This window comes from Ovis canadensis, chromosome X, assembly GCF_042477335.2.
Source record: "Ovis canadensis isolate MfBH-ARS-UI-01 breed Bighorn chromosome X, ARS-UI_OviCan_v2, whole genome shotgun sequence".
Taxonomy (NCBI): Eukaryota; Metazoa; Chordata; class Mammalia; order Artiodactyla; family Bovidae; genus Ovis; species Ovis canadensis.
This window is the reverse complement of record NC_091727.1, coordinates 144741519-144763658: the sequence shown is the minus strand read 5'-3', so window position 1 is coordinate 144763658 and position 22140 is coordinate 144741519. Positions and strand designations below refer to the sequence as shown.

General features: G+C 39.6%; 1 pseudogene; it reads left to right on the top strand.

Annotated features, from left to right (window-relative positions):
• The first annotated feature begins 12657 nt into the window (after positions 1–12657).
• LOC138930064 (hepatoma-derived growth factor-related protein 3 pseudogene) lies at positions 12658–13406 on the top strand (annotated as a pseudogene).
• Positions 13407–22140: the final 8734 nt, after the last annotated feature.

Here is a 22140-nt window from a genome sequence, read left to right as displayed (position 1 = left end):
AAAATAAATGAATTTTTTTCCACTCCCAGAACTATCAGCAGTCACATACTCTAGGGGATGAGGAAAAGCAAAGAATAGATATATATGGAGAAAGACTCGGAGTGAGGAGGTGGAAGAGGGCTTATTTCAGAATAAATGTTGTTTTCTATAAAATATTGCAAAGGTATTCCACAAATGCAATGATATTTAATTGTGCTTTATAAGTGAATACAGTTAGAGGGAATAAGGAAGTGGCTTGCTGATGAAGCAAATGACCATAAAGAACATGTTGGTACCATCTCTATTTTATTTATTTTTTAATTTAACTTTACAATACTGTATTGGTTTTGCCATACATCAACATGAATCCACCACGAGTGTACACGTGTTCCCAATCCTGAACGCCCCTCCCACCTCCCTCCCCATACCATCTCTCTGGGTCATCCCAGTGCACCAGTCCCAAGCATCCTGTATCCTGCATTGAACTTAGACTGGCGATTCATTTCTTATTTGATACTATACATGTTTCACTGCCATTCTCCCAAATCATCCCCCCCTCTCCCTCTCCCACAAAGTCCAAAAGACTGTTCTATACATCTGTGTCTCTTTTGCTGTCTTGCATACAGGGTTATCATTACCATCTTTCTAAATTCCATATGTATGCGTTAGTATACTGTATTGGTGTTTTTCTTTCTGGCTTACTTCACTCTGTATAATCGGCTCCAGTTTCATCCACCTCTTTGAATCAGGTATTCTTTTTAATGGCTGAGTAATACTCCATTGTGTATATGTACCACAGCTTTCTTATCCATTCATCTGCTGATGGAGTCTAGGTTGTTTCCATGTCCTGGCTATTATAAACAGTGCTGCAATGAACATTGGGGTACACGTGTCTCTTTCAATTCTGGTTTTCTCGGTGTGTATGCTTTAGATACTCAATTTATGTTGGCTTTTGTTTCACACCTCCCATTTATGACTAGCTGAGACAAAAGTGACCCTGTAAATGAGATGAAATATCACAGGTGTGTGCATCCTTCTTCAGTTCACTTCAGTTCAGTCGCTCAGTCGTGTCTGACTTTTTGCAACCCCATGAATCGCAGCACGCCAGGCCTCCCTGTCCATCACCATCTCCTGGAGTTCACTCAGACACGTCCATCGAGTCCGTGATGCCATCCAGCCATCTCATCCTCGGTCGTCCCCTTCTCCTCTTGCCCCCAATCCCTCCCATCATCAGAGTCTTTTCCAATGAGTCAACTCTTCACATGAGGTGGCCAAAGTACTGGAGTTTCAGCTTTAGCATCATTCCTTCCAAAGAAATCCCAGGGCTGATCTCCTTCAGAATGGACTGGTTGGATCTCCTTGCAGTCCAAGGGACTCTCAAGAATCTTCTCCAACACCACAGTTCAAAAGCATCAATTCTTTGGCGCTCAGCCTTCTTCACAGTCCAACTCTCCCATCCAAACTGGTGAAGAATATCCCAGGCAGAATAAACAACATCAATAAAGACATGGAACTATTGAATTTTGTCATATATTTGAAAAGTCAAATACCAGTTTAAAAGTATGAGCTCCAATTTAAAAAGCCATAGGGCTAAGATCAGAGTCTACCACTGTCAATAAGACTTTGAAAATTAATTTAACTTGTTTGCTAAGCATTTACGTCTCTTGTCTATAAAATGAAAATCACATTAGTAGCTAGCCTTTTTTGAGTATTTGAACCCAGATAGACTGTTTCAAGGGCTTTCCAGATGGTTCTAGTTGTAAAGAATCCACTTGCTAATGCAGGAGACATAAGAGACATGGTTTCGATCCTTGGGTCAGGAAGATCCCCTGGTCATGACAATACACTCCAGTATTCTTGCTTAGAGAATCCCATGAATGGAAAAGCCTGGCAGGCTACAGTTATAGGATCACAAAGAGTCTGACAAGACTGAAGCGACTTAGCACATACACAGAGACTGTTTCAAAAGCCTAAGGTCTAACCTCCATACTATATGACCTCTCCCTAGGTTATAGAGTCTTAATTAAATTGCTTAATTATACCCATACCACTCTGAATATGCCCAATCTTGTGTTAAGTGTCTGATTTAATGCAATACCATGCTATGATTACTATGAGCTTCATATCATAATTTGAATATTGTCAATTACTATCATTGTTTGCTAAAAGTCAAAACTAAAGCTTCTGCTGTAACTGTTCTAAGTTTACTATTACAATAACCCATGTGATCATTTATCCTATTGTCACAACACATCTTAGCAAGGAAGTAGCAACCATCGACTACATTTCCACTTCCAGGAAGAAATACTTGAATTTCTCACATGTGCTTGTTTTCACAACTCTTGTTTATCATCTTACAGAGTCACAACAATCTCAGGGCTATAACATTCCATGGCTGTGCTGTGCTCAGTGGTGTCTGACTTTTTGCAACACTTTGAAGTGTCTTCTCTGTCCATGGGATTTTATGGGCAAGACAACTGGAATGGGCTGCCATTTCGTCCTCCAGGGGACTTCTGACCTGGAGAACAAACCTGCGTCTCTGTGTCTCCTGTGCTGCAGGAAGATTCTTTGCCTGCTGATTCATCAGAGGAGCCCAGTTAATTTCAAATCTCTGCACCAGCAGAACACTAATAGCCTTTGCTCAAACAAACCCCATTAGTGATTTTGTCAATATGCTTAGAAACAAGTATATGAACAAACAAAGCAGATGCAATATCTTGAAATAGTGAAGGTTAGCTAATCTTACAGACTGATAGAAATCCATTTTGTCAGCAGCTGCCTACGATGTAAAATATATGACTTGAAATAAAATTTTGAAAACTCTTTTATTATAAATGTATAAACAAATATTTGTTAAAGTAGGAAATATATTAATACTTTCATTCATCAGATAACAAAATATTCAACAAATATATTATTATATAATGTGACCAAAGAGAAAGGGGGGCAAAAGAAAAAATCGTAAGTCTTATAAAGACCAAAGAAATATTCATCCTTTAAGGAACTTTGTGAAAATAGTAAGGAATGCTGTCTTTTTGTTTGATTTCACCTAGAAGAACCCAGAGGTAAAGTAGAAATGACTGAAACCTTTCAAAACTCTGACCATTTTTGACCTAGTGTTTGGAACAGCTATGAAAGGAGATGATGATGGACTGAACGCAGCTGTTCGAGAAATAGAAGAGTGAAAAACAATTGTAATTATTGGAATGAACAGCTGGAAACATGGAGTTGCCACGCATGAGATAAAACTTGAAGAAGAGCAGGTTTGGGGAGGTATTTGAGTTGAAATTGATGTTAAAATAAAAAAGATTATCAAATAGTTTAAGAGAATATGTCAAAGAAACTGGTTATCACTAGGAGGCAAGAAAAGGTTCTGAGAGTCAAGAAAACCAAATTACCTCTATTTTTAATTGAGTTACAAAATTAGTTCACTTCAGTCACTCAGTCCTGTCTGACTCTTTGCAACTGCATGGACTGCATCATGCCAGGCCTCATTGTCCATCACCAACTCCTGCAGCTTGCTCAAGCTCATGTCCACGGAATCAGTGATGCCATCCAACCAGCTCATCTTCTGTCTTCCCCTTCTCCTCCTGTCTTCAATCTTTCAAGTGTCAGAGTATTTTCCAAAAAGTCAGTTCTTTGTATCAGGTGAACCAAAGGATTGGAGCTTCAGCTTCAGCATCAGTCCTTCGAATGAATACTGATTTCTTTTAGGATTGACTGGTAGCATCTCCTTGCAATCCAAAGGACTCACAATAGTCTTCTCCAACACCACCATTTAAAAACATCAATTATTTGGCACTCAGCTTTCTTTATGGTCCGACTGTTACATGCATACATGACTACTGGAAAAAACATAGCTTTAACTAGATGAACCTTTGTTGGCAGAGTAATGTCTCTGCTTTTTAATATGCTGTCTAGATTGAACATAGCTTTTCTTCCAAGGAGCAAGTATCTTTTAATTTCATGGCTGCAGTCACCATCTGCAGTGATTTTGTAGCATCAAAAAATAAAGTCTCTCAGTGTTTCCATTGTTTCCCCATCTATTTGCCATGAAGTGATGGGACTGGATGCAATGATGTTAGTTTTTTTTAATGTTGAGTTTTAAGCCAACATTTTCATTCTCTTTCACTTTCATAAAGAAGCTCTTTAGTTCTTATTCACTTTCTGCCATAAGGGTGGTATCATCTGCATATCTGAGGTTGTTCGTATTTCTCCTGGCAATCTTTATTCCAGCTTGGGCTTCATCCAACCCAGTGTTTCTCATGATGTACTCTGTATATACATTAAATCAGAGGGTGACAATATACAGCTTTGACATACTCCTTTCCCAATTTGGAACCAGTCTGTTGTTCCATGTCCAGTTTTACCTGTTGCTTCATAACCTGCATACAGATTTCTCAGGAGGTACGTCAGATGGTCTGGTATTCCCATCTCTTTCAGAATTTCCCACAGTTTGTTGTGATTCACATAGTCAAAGGCTTTGATGCCTTCAATAAAGCAGAAGTAGATGTTTTTCTGGAACTCTTTTGCTTTTTTCATGATCCAGCGGATGTTGGCACTTTGATCTCTGGTTCGTCTGCCTTTTCTAAATCCAGCTTGAACATCTGGATGTTCATGGTTCACGTACTGTTGAAGTCTGGCTTGGAGAATTTTGATCATTACTTTGCTAGTGTGTGAGATAAGTGCAATTGTATGGTAGTTTGAGCATTCTTTTGCATTGCCTTTCTTTGAGATTGGAATGAAAACTGACATTTTCCAGTCCTGTGGTCACTGCTGAGTTTTCCAAATTTGCTGGCATATTGAGTACAGCACTTTCACAGCATCGTCTTTCAGGTTTTGAAATAGCTCAACTGGAATTCCATCACTTCCACTAGCTTTGCTCATAGTGATGCTTCCTAAGGCCCACTTCACTTTGCATTCCACAATGTCTGGCTTTAAGTGAGTGATCACATCATCATGGTTACCTGGGTCATGAAGATCTCTTTTGTGTAGTTCTTCTGTGTATTCTTGCCACCTCTTAATATCTTCTGCTTCTCTTAGCTCCACCCCATTTCTGTGCTTTCTTGTGCCCATCTTTGCATGAAATGTTCCCTTGGTACCTCTAATTTTTTGGAAGAAATCTCTAGTCTTTCTCATTCTATTGTTTTCCTCTTTCTTTGCATTGATTATTGAGGGAGGTTTTCTTATCTTTCCCTGTATTCTTTGCAACTCTGCATTCAGATGGGTGTATCTTTCCTTTTTGCCTTTGCCTTTAATTTTCTTCTTAGGTCAGAACAATCTTTAAAACTGAATCAAAAAATGAGACAAGTGAAAAATAATGTGACCAAGATAATAGGATTGGCGGGTTTCTGACTCGGTAGATAACTGGTCTTAAATGTATATTATTGAAGGGATCATTGACAAAATTGGAAAAAGCTTTCCAAACGTCTTCCATAAGCTTTTGTACTTGGTTTAGTCTTGTTTAATATAAATAATATCATTTATAGATGACAAATCAAAGATATATGGTAAATGTATTGATGGCAGAATAAACATTTCTTAAAATACTCAATAAAAAGTTATTCTAGCAAAATAGCAGGCTATGAAGCTCCAAGCTCTTGTTCACCCATTGATACATTAAAAAACATTAAAAAAAAAACTTGTTAAAATAGCTCTGTAGGAACTTTGGGTAACAAAATTTATCAGCACCCAAGCAAATGCCCAATCAAGAAAAGCAACAATCAAAGCAATAAGCAAATTCATGGTCCTTCTATTTTTCTTTATTTGTCCCTTCCCTGATGCAACCTGATGTTAGTTTGGCAAAGACTCCAACTCAGTTCTCAATTCCCTATCTTAAACTGGACAGAGTAGATCAGACCTTATTTCCAATTATCTAGCTTGTCTGAGGGCTGCCTGAAGGACTTGTCTCTGTTTTGCTTAACTCAGGGGAAAGAAGAAACATAAACTCATATCTCAGGCTGAAAAGTAATAGAAAACAATGGGCTCTGCTCATAAAAGCAGTAGAGAAATTACTTCCCTGGTGGACCAGTGGTTAAGACTCTGCACTTCCACTGAAAAGAGCACAGCTTCCCATGGTCAGTGAACCAAGATCCCATATGCTGTGTGGAGTGTCCATTAAAAAACAACAACAACAACAACAGTAGGGAAACTGCAGACTTGCAGATGCTAAAGCCAAAAGATAATAAAACAGAACAATAGACTATCAAAGGCCTTGAGGAGAAGCTGAGGTGAACCTCTTCAGAAATTTAAGATATTTAAAAATAATCTATGTATTCAGGGGAAATGAAAAAGCTACACACAGCCTGAAGAAGAAGTATGGTCAAAAAATACTTGAATGCACTTTAATATTGGGCTAATATACCAAGGCTTGCAACCAATATCCAACTAATTATTAAAGGACTTCCTCAGCAAATAGCCAATCTGTGAAGGCAAAGAGAAATGACTCTTTTTGAAGAGCCTGATTTTTAATCAAAACAACAAAATCGCAAGGCATAAAAAGAAACTGGAACACAATGCCCATTAGGGGGAAAAAAAAAGTAGCAGAAACAATCTCTGAAGAAACACAAGCATTAGAATTATTAAACAAAAGCTTTGAAACAACTGTTTTGAATATTCTCAGAGACCTAAAGGAAAGCATGGGAAAAGAAATAAAGAAAATCAGAAAAGCTACATATGAATAAAATAAGGTATCAACAAAAGATTGAAATTCTAAGAAGGAATCAAACAAGTTATGGAGATGAGAAATATGAAAACTCAGCTGAAAGATTCACTAGAGGGTTTCAACAAGAGACTTGAACAGACAGAGGAAATAATCAGCAAACTTGAATACAGGACATTTGAAATTTTAGTCTGAATAGAGCAAAGAAAATAAATGAAGTGAACAGAGCCCAATGGGTATATTGGGTATAATCAGGAGACAAATGTATGCTTTATGGAAAAAAAAAGAAAGTGACAGAGAGACCATCTGAAGAAATAATGGTCCAAAATCCTCCAAGTCTAAGGAAAGAATTGTTAGAAGTCACAAAGAAAATCAGAAAATAAGATAAATGAAAAAAAAAAAAACAAAACAGTCCATCAAAACTTATGAGATACAGTAAAAGCAGTGCTACAAGGGGAATTTATATTTGTTAACGCTTATATATTTTTTTTTAAAAAGGAAAATCATATGTCAACATCCTAAGTTTATATCTTAAAGAATAAGATTTTGTAAACAAACCAGCCAAAGCTTACATAAGAAAGGAAACAACAAACATAAAATATAAAAGAGATGACAAAACAATATAGAAAATCTATGAAACAAAAAGTTGGATTATTGAAAAGTTCAACAAAATTAGTAAATTTTTAGCTAAATTGCCTAAGAAAAAAAGAGATGATAAATTATTAAAATCAGAAAGTTGATTCACAATTTTATAGAAAGGAAAATATACTTAAAATATCACTTTGAACAATGTCCCACCAACCAATTAGATAACTTATATATGGACAAATTCTTAGAAACATACCACCTATCAAGACTGAATTGCAAAAAAAAAAAAAGAAAAAGAAATTTTGAATATACCTAAATTAATAAGGAGACTGACTCAGTAATTAAAAATCATGCAAAGAACAAAAGCCTTGGATCAGATTGTTTCAAAGGTAAAATATACCAAACATTTAAAGAATGAACAACAATCTTTATCGAACTCTTCCAACAAATTAAAGAAGAAAAAACACTTCCTAAGTCTTTCTACCGAAGCCAGTATTATCTTTACATGAAACCCAGATAATGACAATGTTGAAAAGCCTAAAGATTTCACACACATACATACACACACACAAGAAAAAAAAAAACACTGTAAAAATAATAAAGAAAATTAATAAACTGTATGATACAAAATCAAAACACAAAAAAATCAGTTGTATTCACATGGACTAATAATGAATAATCCAAAGAGGAAATTTAAAAAGCAATTCCGTTCACAATAGCATCAAAAGTTAAGATACTTAGGAATGAACTTAAACAGGAGAAAAAAGACTTGTACACTGGAAACTATAAAACATGGTTGAAAAAAATTAAAGAACACACAAATAAATGGAAAGAAATCTCATTTTTACAGATTTGAAGACGATAAAATGTTAATAGTACCCAAAGTGATATATAGATTCAATGCAATCTCTATTAAAATACCAATGATATTTTTTCAAATATATAAAAATCCATCCTAAAGTTTATATGGAATCTCAAAGGACCCAAAATAGTTGAAATGAGCTTGGAAAAGAATATAAAAATGAAGGTTTCACACTTCCTGATTTTGAAACTTACTACAAAACCATGGTGGAATAAGACAGATGGAATAGTATGGAAACTCAGAAATGAACCCTCACATAAATGGTCAAATGATTTTGACAAAGGGTGTTGAGGCCATGCAATGGGGAAAGAATAGTTTCTTCAACAAATGATGTTGGAATATATGATAAAATTAATATCCAGAATTTATAAAGAGCTCCTACAATTAGATGACAAAAAAAAAAAAAAAACACTCCCAAAATCACCTGCTTAAAAAATAGGCAAAGGACTTGAATAGACACTTCTCCAAAGAAGATATCTAAATGGCCAATAAGCGCATAAAAGCAAGAGGCTCAACATTAATAGTCATCAGGGAAATGCAAATACAAACCACAGTGATATACCACTTCATACATATTAAAATGCTTATACAACCCCTGGTTAAAAATCAATGTGTGATTTTTCAGGCCTGACCATAGGCAACTGTAAAAGCTTTACCTGACAGTGTTCCTGGGGAATGAGGGTAGGGAAGCTTTCCTCCCCACATCAGACTTAGTGTAAAATCAGTGCATCACAATCTCTGAAGAGAGTTACAGTCAAGGTCTCAGGCTCTACTAGCTAGTCCTGCCCTTCACATATTTACATTCCTAGTCTTGATGCCTTGATTCCTATGTGTCTTCACCTGAAGATTTCCTCCGAGGTCCTCTTCAAGCACCTCTGCTAAGACCTCCTTATGGAAGAAGAGGGAGGAAATTCCAAAGTCACTTTTATCTACTCTGACTCAGTACTAGTCCACTCTGAGCCCTCTTTCTGACCTACCTGCAACCCCTGAGTCCATAAAAATATTGAGGCCTTTTATTTGGAGCTCTCTCAACACTGAGAGGAGAAGGCAATGGCACCCCACTCCAGTACTCTTGCCTGGAAAATCCCATGGGCGGAGGAGCCTGTTAGGCTGCAGTCCATGGAGTTTCTAAGAGTCGGACATGACTGAGGGACTTCATTTTCAATTTTCACTTTCATGCATTGGAGAAGGAAATGGCAACCCACTCTAGTGTTCTTGCCTGGAGAATCCCAGGGACGGGGGAGCCTGGTGGGCTGCCGTCTATGGGGTTGCACAGAGTCAGACACGACTGAAGCAACTTAGCAGCAGCAACACTGAGAAGTAGCCTATATCTGCGCTGATACACCTGATCATCCACTTGTGAACTGTTCCATGGGGGAACAGAGGAAAGTGGCACTTTTCCTAGTTTTAAAGTCTTCTACTACCACAGTAAGTAATCACTTTGTTTTTCTATTCTTGGTTTGTTGTTTTAATGGGCTACTGGTTTGTTGTTTTAATGGGCTACTGTGACATGTAACAGTTCAGCCCTCTCTCTCTCTCCCTTTCTCTGTCTCCCAGCTCAGCATAGCTCCCGAGATCTATCAGAAAAAAAGAAAGGAAGGCAGGAAGATGATAAGTGTTGGCAAGGATATGGAGAAATTGGATTCCTTTTGCATTGCTGGGGGACATGTAAAACGGAACAGGTACTATGGAAAATGGTACAACAATTCTTAAAAAATACTAAACATAGAATTATATGATCCAACAATTCCATTTCTGGATATATAGGCCAAAGAAGTGAAAGAGGAATTCTCATGTTTATATAATATAGCATCATTATTCACAATAGCCAAAAGGTAGAAACAACTCTGATGTCCCTCAACAGTTGAACGGATATGCAAATATGTTGTTATATACCTACAGTGAATTATTGTTCAACTTTAAAAATTAATAGAAAATTTTGACAGGTTACAACATGAATCAATCTTGAAGACATTATACAAAGTGAAATAAACCATTAAAAAACACAAATATTGTATGATTTCTATACTATGAATTTCCCAGAGTAGTTAAATTCATATAGACAAAATGTAGAATAGTAGTAACAAGGGCGTGAGGGTGAGGGAAATAGATAATTATTATTTAATTGGCACAGAGTTAATTTCAGTTTGTGGTGAGAAAAATGTTCTGAAGATAAATAGTGGTGATGGTCGCACAATAATGTGAATATAATTAATGTCACTGAACTGTACACTTAAAAATGATTACAATGGAAAACATTATGCCACGTATATTTTACTACAATAACAAATAACATATGGCAAAAAGAATACAATACTGAGGGGTAAACTTACCCATGTAGATGAAAGAATTGTACATTGAAAACAACAAAATACTGCTGAAAGAAATGGAAGAACATATAAAGAAATGGAAAAGTATCCTGTGTTCATGTGTATTTTATCACAATTAAAAAATACTCAACATAATGAAAGACTTAATAAGATTAAACCAATCAGGATACAATAATATATGGTATGGTAAAAAGACAACACCAAAATCTTACTGGCTTAAAAACAGTAGTTTGTTTCTGCCTCATATTACATTCCCTATATGTCCACTGTTTTGCTCCACAGGTCTTCACTCAGAAACAGTCTGACCAAATCTCCACTGTCTGGAAGGTTGTCATTTACTTTAACTGACATGGAGAGTTATGAGGGAGGACAAGACAAACATTTTTAAGACTGCTGCTTGGAAATAATGCTCATCACTTCTGCTCACATTTTATTGCCTGCTCAAGGCAATTCTAATGGCCACACGTATTTTCAAAGGGGAAGGGAAGTCCAACTTTCAATTACACCTTGAAAGGGAGAATAATTAGAAATACTAGTGAGTAACTATAATGTCTTCAACAAAAATAAAATGAAATTATCCTCACATTTGCTGTAGTTGCCACATTGTTGTTGTTACTAAGCATTTCATACAAATAATCTCCCTTGAATCTAAGAATAACACATTACTTTTGCTGTACATTCAAAAACACTGCAGCTAATAAAAATTAAAATGTCTGTTCAAAATTACAATAGGAATGATAATATAAGACCTTGTAAAGAATACTGGCAGGAAGCATAGGAGAGATATTAAGAAATCAAGGGGCATGTCGAAAGTTTTCATATCATGCCACATACATAGCCATTCATTTATAACGATGGGCCATATGGTTCAAACCAAGAGAGAATAAAATGGGCTGTTCGTTCCTGGTGGGATGAGGCAGACTGATGCTAGAAGTACAGAAAATGTTCTCAAAGTGCAGTTAGGAGGCAAAGCACATACTCTCTACTAATTATACACTACCTTCCACATGCTAATTTTGAGAAAATGCCACTACTGAATGAAAATTGTACTGAAAAGGCTTCAGTTCAGTTCAGTTCAGTCCAGTCACTCAGTCGTGTCCGACTCTTGGCGACCCCATGAATCGCAGCAAGCCAGGCCTCCCTGTCCATCACCAACTCCCGGAGTTCACTCAGACTCACGTCCATCGAGTCAGTAATGCCATCCAGCCATCTCATCCTGGGTCGTCCCCTTCTCCTCCTGCCCCTAATCCCTCCCAGCATCAAAGTCTTTTCCAATGAGTCAACTCTGCATGAGGTGGCCAAAGTACTGAAGTTTCAGCTTTAGCACCATTCCTTTTAAAGAAATCCCAGGGTTGATCTCCTTCAGAATGGACTAGTTGGATCTCCTTGCAGTCCAAGGGACTCTCAAGAATCTTCTCCAACACCACAGTTCAAAAGCATCAATTCTTCAACGCTTAGCTTTCTTCACACTCCAACTCTCACATCCATACATGACTACTGGAAAGACCATAGCCTTGACTAGACAGACCTTAGTCAGCAAAGTAATGTCTCTGCTTTTGAATATGCTATCTAGGTTGATCACAACTTTTCTCCCAAGGAGTAAGCGTCTTTTAATTTCATGGCTGCAGTCACCACCTGCAGTGATTTTGGAGCCCAAAAAGATAAAGTCTGACACTGTTTCCACTGTTTCCCCATCTATTTCCCATGAAGTGATGGGACCAGATGCCATGATCTTCATGTTTTGAATGTTGAGCTTTAAGCCAACTTTTTCACTCTCCTCTTTCACTTTCATCAAGAGGCTTTTTAGTTCCTTTTCACTTTCTGCCATAAAGGTGGTGTCATCTGCATATCTGAGGTTATTGATATTTCTCATGGCAATCTGAAAAGGTTTGCAGAACCAGAAATCCAGTTAAGATAAGGACAGTTAAGGCTACTACACCTCAGGACAACATCACCAAAATGTTCAAAACATCTATGAGGGAATTACTACCAGAAATTGGCATTTTTTCTGAAATGTTAAAATTTATGGGCAGCAGTGGTGAGGACCTCGGCACGGGCGGTGATTTGCTGGGACTGCTGAGCCCCCCTACCCACCTTCTCTCCTCAGCCGCCCCCTTGACCCTTCCCCTCTGAGTGGCTGTTTGTCCGCCCACCTGCTTGGTTGGTGGCCCGCTGTAGGGGCAGCCTCCTGGCATCTTCCTGGCACCCAAGAACGACCAGGAAGGGGAGCGGCAAGGATGGCAGGTCCACAGCCCTGCAAGTACAAGGCAGGCGACCCGGTCTTCACCAAGATGAAGGGTTACTCTCACTAACCCACTAAGATCGATGAACTCCCAGAGGGAGCTGTGAAGCCTCCAGCCAGTAAGTACCCTATCTTCTTTTTTGGCACCTACACCAAACACCTCTTCCCTTACAAGGAATACAAAGACAAGTTTGGAAAAATCAAACAAATGTAAAGGATTTAATGAAGGATTGTGCAAAATAGAAAATAACCCAGGAGTAAAGTTTACTGGATACCAGGCAATTCAGCAACAAAGCTCTCCAGAAGCCGAGGGAGAAGGCGGGAATACTACTGACACAAGCAGTGAGGAAGAAGGCAACAGAGTAGAGGAAGATGGAAAAGGCAAAAGAAAGAGTGAAAAAGCAGGCTCAAAGCAGAAAAAGTCATACACATCAAAGAAATCCTCTAAACAGTCCCGGAAATCTCCAGGAGACGAAGATGACAAGGACTGCAAAGAATAAGAAAATAAAAGCAGTTCTGAGGGTGGAGATGCCAGCAATGACACAAGAAACACAACTTCAGACTTGCAAAAAACCAGTGAAGGGACCTAACTACCATAAAGAATGCTGCATACTAAGAAAACCACAAGAACGTTATACGTTTGGTTGTCCAATATTCTCAGATTTGATATGAACCAACACATAGTCCTTGTTATCATTGACAGAACCCCAGTTTGTATGTACATTATTCATATTCCTCTCTGATATGTTTTGAGGAAAAAAAAATAGCCTTTTTTAAGGTTATTGACTTAATTTCATCTTATTTGGTTGCATGAAGTTGCCCTTAGCCACTACGCATTATCAAGATTTTTGCACAAGCTCATACAATTCTAGGATCCTTTATCAAGGCAGTTATGTTCATCACTCTCCTGCCTTTTACTCCATCATCACCAAACACTCAGTTAAATATAAATTAGCATTTTTTTAAAGGACCACTCAGAAGGGTGGTCTTAAGATGGCAGAGGAATAGGACAGGGAGACCACTTTCTCCCCAACAAATTCATCAAAAGAACATTTGAACGTTGAGCAAATTCTACAAAACAACTTCTAAATGCTGGCAGAGGACATCAGGCACCTAGAAAGGCAGCCCATTATATTTGAAAGGAGGTAGGAAAAAATATTAAAGATAAAAAGAGAGACAAAAGAGGTAGGGATGGATCTCTGTCCCAGAAAGGGAGTCTTAAAAAAGAGAGAAGTTTCCAAACACCAGGAAATACTCTCTCTGGTGGGTCTGTGGCCTTGGAATCTCAGAGGGCAAAATACTTGGGAGGAAAAATAAATAAATAATTAAACCCCACAGATTACATGCCTAACAGCAGCTTCCATTGGAGCAGCAGCCTAGACACTTGCATCCCCCACTAGGAAGCCTGGGCTGGACAGGGAGGCATGGGCTGCATTGTTTTGGGTAAGGACTGGGCCTGAATGCCCTGAGGGAAATCTAAGGGAACTAGCTTGAGATAGCAACCCAGACTGTGGGATAGCTATCTTGTGAAAAGCCCTAACATAAGACACCGCCAGGCCTGCTCACAGAACAAAGGACTGAGCAGAGGCAGCCGACTGTGGACCGGCCCATCCCCCACCAGAGATAGGCAGGGGAGGGAAGCCAGAGCCTGAAGGGTGCAATTGCGGCACCAGAGAGTCATTCTATACCAAACAGCAAGCAGACTTCATTGCTAACCAAGACTTCTTCAGATTCGGGATGGTCAACATCTGCCGGGAGGGTCACAGCCAGGGATCAGCTCCCCAGAAGAGGCACATGGCACACCTGAGAAGGCGCGCCCCCATTGTACACCCAGAAAACCAAGCGGCTGGGACGGGGAAGGTGATAAGTCACGGCCTTCAACTGGGGGCGACTGTGCTTGCCAAGCACCTGATCACCTGAGCTGCTGGGACCTGGGAAGGGCACAAAACGCAGGCCCAACCAAGTCTGCACTTTTGCAGATTACCCAAGAACCTGAACCTGAGCGGCTTAGACCTGGGGAGTACATACAACCCAGGGCCAACATCAGACAGTTCCCAGCAGAGCAACCTAGAGCCTGAGCAGTATAGACTGGGAAAGCACACATGCTGTGAGCGGGGGCAAATCCAGTGTGGTTGAACCACAGTGAGCACATGCCAGTGACATTTGTTTGCAGTGTTCCTCGCTCCCAACAACACAACTGAACAAGTGAGCCTAAAAAGGTGACCATCACTGCCCCCCTTGTGTCAGGGCGGAAATTAGACACTGAAGAGACGAGCAAACATAAGAAGCTAAAATAAACAGAGGGAACCACTTTGGAGGTGACAGGTGCAATAGATTAACACCCTGTAGTTAGCACTGACTACACTGGAAGGGGCCTATAGACCTTAAGATCTACAAGCTGGACCAAGGAATTATCTGAATATGAAAGCTCCAGAGAAAGTCTTAGATATATTTTTACTATTACCATTTCTTGAAATTAAAAAAAATATATTTTTAAGTCCCCTATTCCTCCTTTAATTTCCATTTTTATAAACTATGCACTAAGCGCAGGCGGCGGCAGCGGCGATCGGCGCACTAAGCTTGGCCGAGAGCTACCTCGCGTCTGAGGCCAGGGATGGCGGCTGGGAGGAGCCAAACTGCGTCCGAGGTCAGGGTCAAGGGCAGGGAGGAGCCACCCCGCATCAGAGGCCAGGGGCGGCCGCTGGGAGGAGCAACCCCATGCCCAAGGAGTGGTGGCTGTGTTGGCGCAGGAGGGTCTAGAGGAGCCATCCCACGTTGAAGATCAGGATGGGCGGTGGGAGGAAATACCCCTCATCCAAGTTAAGGAGCAGCAGCTGTGCTTTGCTGGAGCAGCCGTTAAGAGATACCCCATGCCAAGGTAAGAGAAACCCAAGTAAGATGGTAGGTGTTGCAAGAGGGCATCAGAGGGCAGACACATTGAAACCATACTCACAGAAAACTAGTCATTCTAATCACACTAGGACCACAGCCTTGTCTAACTCAATGAAACCAAACCATGCCTGCGGGGCAATCCAAGACGGGCAGGTCATGGTGGAGAGGTCTGACAGAATGTGGTCCACTGGAGAAGGGAATGGCAAACCACTTCAGTATTCTTGCCTTGAGAACCCCATGAACAGTATGAAAAGGCAAAATGATAGGATACTGAAAGAGGTACTCCCCAGGTCAGTAGGTGCCCAATATGCTACTGGAGATCAGTGGAGAAATAACTCCAGAAAGAATGAAGGGATGCAAGGATTCTTCAATATCCGCAAATCAATCAATGTAATTCACCACATTAACAAATCGAAAAATAAAAACCATATGATTATCTCAATAGATGCAGAGAAGGCCTTTGACAAAATTCAACATCCATTTATGATAAAAACTCTCCAGAAAGCAGGAATAGAAGGAACATACCTCAACATAATAAAAGCTATATATGACAAACCCACAGCAAACATTATCCTCAATGGTGAAAAATTGAAAGCATTTCCCCTAAAGTCAGGAACAAGACAAGGGTGTCCACTTTCACCACTACTATTCAACATAGTTCTGGAAGTTTTGGCCACAGCAATCAGAGCAGAAAAAGAAATAAAAGGAATCCAAATTGGAAAAGAAGAAGTAAAACTCTCGCTGTTTGCAGATGACATGATCCTCTACATGGAAAACCCTAAAGACTCCACCAGAAAATTACTAGAGCTCATCAATGAATATAGTAAAGTTGCAGGATATAAAATCAATACACAGAAATCCCTTGCATTCCTATACACGAATAATGAGAAAGTAGAAAAAGAAATTAAGGAAACAATTCCATTCACCATTGCAACGAAAAGAATAAAATACTTAGGAATATATCTACCTAAAGAAACTAAAGACCTATATATAGAAAACTATAAAACACTGATGAAAGAAATCAAAGAGGACACTAATAGATGGAGAAATATACCATGTTCATGGATCGGAAGAATCAATATAGTGAAAATGAGTATACTACCCAAAGCAATCTACAGATTCAATGCAATCCCTATCAAGCTACCAGCCACATTTTTCACAGAACTAGAACAAATAATTTCAAGATTTGTATGGAAATACAAAATACCTCGAATAGCCAAAGCAATCTTGAGAAAGAAGAATGGAACTGGAGGAATCAACTTGCCTGACTTCAGGCTCTACTACAAAGCCACAGTCATCAAGACAGTATGGTACTGGCACAAAGACAGACATATGGATCAATGGAACAAAACAGAAAGCCCAGAGATAAATCCACACACATATGGACACCTTATCTTTGACAAAGGAGGCAAGAATATACAATGGAGTAAAGACACTCTCTTTAACAAGTGGTGCTGGGAAACTGGTCAACCATTTGTAAAAGAATGAAACTAGATCACTTTCTAACACCGCACACAAAAATAAACTCAACATGGATTAAAGATCTAAATGTAAGACCAGAAACTATAAAACACCTAGAGGAGAACATAGGCAAAACACTCTCAGACATAAATCACAGCAGGATCCTCTATGATCCACCTCCCAGAATTCTGGAAATAAAAGCAAAAATAAACAAATGGGATCTAATTAAAATTAAAAGCTTCTGCACAACAAAGGAAAATATAAGCAAGGTGAAAAGACAGCCTTCTCAATGGGAGAAAATAATAGCAAATGAAGCAACTGACAAACAACTAATCTCAAAAATATACAAGCAACTTATGCAGCTCAATTCCAGAAAAATAAATGACCCAATCAAAAAATGGGCCAAAGAACTAAATACACATTTCTCCAAAGAAGACATACGGATGGCTAACAAACACATAAAAAGATGCTAAACATCACTCATTATTAGAGAAATGCAAATCAAAACCACAATGAGGTACCACTTCACACCAGTCAGAATGGCTGCGATCCAAAAATCTGAAAGCAATAAATGCTGGAGAGGGTGTGGAGAAAAGGGAACCCTCCTACACTGTTGGTGGGAATGCAAACTAGTACAGCCACTATGGAGAACAGGGTGGAGATTCCTTAAAAAATTGCAAATAGTACTACCTTATGACCCAGCAATCCCACTGCTGGGCATACACACCAAGGAAACCAGAATTGAAAGAGACACATGTACCCCAATGTTCATCGCAGCACTGTTTATAATAGCCAGGACATGGAAACAACCTGGATGTCCATCAGCAGATGAATGGATAAGAAAGCTGTGGTACATATACACAATGGAGTATTACTCAGCCGTTAAAAAGAATTCATTTGAATCAGTTCTGATGAGATGGATGAAACTGGAGCCAATTATACAGAGTGAATTAAGCCAGAAAGAAAAACACCAATACAGTATACTAACACATATATATGGAATTTAGGAAGATGGCAATGACGACCCTGTATGCAAGACAGGGAAAGAGACACAGATGTGTATAACGGACTTTTGGACTCAGAGGGAGAGGGAGAGGGTGGGATGATTTGGGAGAATGGCATTCTAACATGTATACTATCATGTAAGAATTGAATCGCCAGTCTATGTCTGACGCAGGGTGCAGCATGCTTGGGGCTGGTGCATGGGGATGACCCAGAGAGATGTTGTGGGGAGGGAGGTGGGAGGGGGGTTCATGTTTGGGAACGCATGTAAGAATAAAGATTTTAAAATTTAAAAAATAAAAAACTAAAAAAAAATAAAAAATTAAAAAAAAAAAAAAGAATGAAGGGATGGAGCCAAAGCAAAAACAATACCCAGTTGTGGATGTGACTGGTGATAGAAGCAAGGTCCAATGCTGTAAAGAGAAATATTGCATAGGAACCTGGAATGTCAGGTCCATGAATCAAGACAAATTGGAAGTGGTCAAACAGGAGATGGCAAGAGTGAACGTTGACATTCTAGGAATCAGCGAACTAAAATGGACTGGAATGGGTGAATTTAACTCAGATGACCATTATATCTACTACTGTGGGCAGGAATCCCTCAGAAGAAATGGAGTAGACATCATGGTCAACAAAAGAGTCCGAAATGCAGTACTTGGATGCAATCTCAAAAACGCAGAATGATCTTTCTTCATTTCCAAGGCAAACCATTCAATATCACAGTAATCCAAGTCTACGCCCCAACCAGTAATGTTGAAGAAGCTGAAGTTGAACGGTTCTATGAAGACCTATAAGACCTTTTAGAACTAACACTCCAAAAAGATGTCCTTTTCATTACAGGAGAATGGAATGCAAAAGTAGGAATTCAAGAAACACCTGGAGTAACAGGAAAATTTGGCCTTGGAATGCGTAATGAAGCAGGGCAAAGACTAATAGAATTTTGTCAAGAAAATGCACTGGTCATAGCAAACACCCTCTTCCAACAACACGAGAGAAAACTCTACACATGGACATCACCAGATGGTCAACACCGAAATCAGACTGTTTATATTCTCTGCAGCCAAAGATGGAGAAACTCTATACAGTCAACAAAAACAAGACCAGGAGCTAACTGTGGCTCAGATCATGAACTCCTTATTGCCAAATTCAGACTCAAATTGAAGAAAGTAGGGAAAACCACTAGACCATTCAGGTATGACCTTAATCAAATTGCTTATGATAGTGGAAGTGAGAAATAGATTTAAGGGCCTAGATATGAAAGAGTGCCTGATGAACTATGGAATGAGGTTTGTGACACTGTACAGGAGACAGGGATCAAGACCATCCCCATGGAAAAGAAATGCAAAAAAGCAAAATGGCTGTCTGGGGAGGCCTTACAAATAGCTGTGAAAAGAAAAGAGGCGAAAAGCAAAGGAGAAAAGGAAAGATACAGGCATCTGAATGCAGAGTTCCAAAGAATAGCAAGAAGAGATAAGAAAGCCTTCTTCAGCAATCAATGCAAAGAAATAGAGGAAAAGAACAGAATGGGGAAGACTAGAGATCTCTTCAAGAAAATCAGAGATAAAGGGAACATTTCATGCAAAGATGGGCTCGATAAAGGACAGAAATGGTATGGACCTAACAGAGGCAGAAGATATTAAGAAGAGATGGCAAGAATACACAGAAAAACTGTACAAAAAAGATCTTCATGATCCCGATAATCACGATGGTGTGATCACTCTAGAGTCAGACATCCTGGAATGTGAAGTCAAGTGGGCCTTAGAAAGCATCACTACAAACAAAGCTAGTGGAGGTGATGGAATTCCAGTTGAACTGCACTCAATATGTCAACAAATTTGGAAAATTCAGCAGTGGCCATAGTACTGTAAAGGTCAGTTTTCTTTCCAATCCCAAAGAAGGGCAAAGCCAAAGAATGTTCAAACTACCACACAATTGCACTCATTTCACATGCTAGTAAAGTAATGCTCAAAATTCTCCAAGCCAGGCTTCAGCAATACGTGAACCGTGAACTTCCTGATGTTCAAGCTGGTTTTAGAAAAGGCAGAGGAACCAGAAATCAAATTGCCAACATCCTCTGGATCATGGAAAAAGCAAGAGAGTTCCAGAAAAGCATCTATTTCTGCTTTATTGACTATGCCAAAGCCTTTGACTGTGTGGATCACAATAAACTGGAAAATTCTGAAAGAGATGGGAATACCAGACCACCTGACCTGCCTCTTGAGGAATCTGTATGCAGGCCAGGAAGCAACAGTTAGAACTGGACATGGAACAACTGACTTGTTTCAAATAGGGAAAGGAATATGTCAAGGCTGTATATTGTCACCCTGCTTATTCTACTTATATGCAGAGTCATCATGAGAAACGCTGGAATGGAAGAAGCAAAAGCTGGAATCAAGATTGCCGGGAGAAATGTAAATAACCTCAGATATGCAGATGACACCACCTTTATGGCAGAGAGTGAAGAGGAGCTAAAAAGCCTCTTGATGAAAGTGAAAGAGGAGAGTGAAAACGTTGGCTTAAAGTTCAACATTCAGAAAACGAAGATCATGGCATCTGGTCCCATCACTTCATGGGAAATAGATGGGGAAACAGTGGAAACAGTGTCAGACTTTACTTTTTTGGGCTCCAAAATCACTGCAGATGGTGAATGCAGCCATGAAATTAAAAGATGCTTACTCCTTGGAAGAAAAGTTATGACCAACCTAGATAGTATTCAAAAGTAGAGACATTACTTTGCCAACTAAGGTCCGTCTAGTCAAGGCTATGTTTTTTCCAGTGGTCCTGTATGGATGTGAGAGTTGGACTGTGAAGAAGGCTGAGTGCTGAAGAATTGATGCTTTTGAACTGTGGTGTTGGAGAAGACTCTTGAGAGTCCCTTGGACTGCAAGGAGATCCAACCAGTCTGTTCAAAGGAGATCAGCCCTGGGATTTCTTTAGAAGGAAAGATGCTAAAGCTGAAACTCCAGTACTTTGGCCACCTAATGTGCAGAGTTGACTCATTGGAAAAGACTCTGATGCTGGGAGGGATTGGGGGCAGGAGAAGGGGATGACCGAGGATGAGATGGCTGGATGGCATCACTGACTCGATGGATGTGAGCCTGTGTGAACTCCGGGAGTTGGTGATGGACAGGGAGGCCTGGCGTGCTGCGATTCATGGGGTCGCAAAGAATCGGACACGACTGAGTGACTGAAGTGAACTGAACTGAACCTACTAATATCTTGCAAAAAAAAAGTAAGATCCTATTTTTAAAGCAAATTTCATATATATATATTTTCTAATTTTTTGACTTTTTTTAATGTTGTATTTTTGAGAATCTAACCTCTACTCTAGATATTTAACTTTTGCTTTTCTGTTTTTGTTATCAACTTTGTACCTTTAAGAACCCAATCTTCAGTACCCATTTTTACTTGGGAGTGAGATGACTGGCCTGATTGCTCTCTCCCACTTTTGACTATCCTTTCTCTCCACCAGGCCGCTTCTATCTCCCACCTCCCTTTTTTCTTCTCTATCCAACTCTGTATCTCTTTGTGTGTTCTGGGCTGTGGAGAATACTTAGGGAACTGATTACTGGCTGGATCTGTCTCCCTCTGTTTGATTCCCCCTTTTATTCTCCTGGCCACCTCTGTCTCCTTCCTCCCTCTTCTCTTCTCTATGTAACTCTGTGAACATCTCTGAGGGATCCAGACTGTGAGAGTATATAGGGAAGGGATTACTGGCTAGCTTGCCTTCTCCTCTTTTGATTCACCCTCTTCTCCTCCTGATCACCTATATTTCCCTCCTCCCTTTACTCTTCTCCATGCAGCTCTGTGTACCTCTCCAGGTGTCCCTCACTGTGAAACTTCATCATTAACCTAGATGTTTTGTCTTCAGTGTTGTATAAATGGAGAAGTCTTGAAGCTACTGAAGAATAAGACTGAAAACCTGAGGCAGGAGTCTTAAGTCCATATCCTGAGAACACCTGAGAAATCCTGAATCCAGGGAACATTAATCAACAGGAGTTCATCAAGTGCCTCCATACCTACACTGAAACCAAGCACCACCCAAGGGCCAAAAAGTTCCAGAGCAAGACACACTATTCAAATTCTCGAGCAACACAGGAACATAGCCCTGAGCTTCAATATA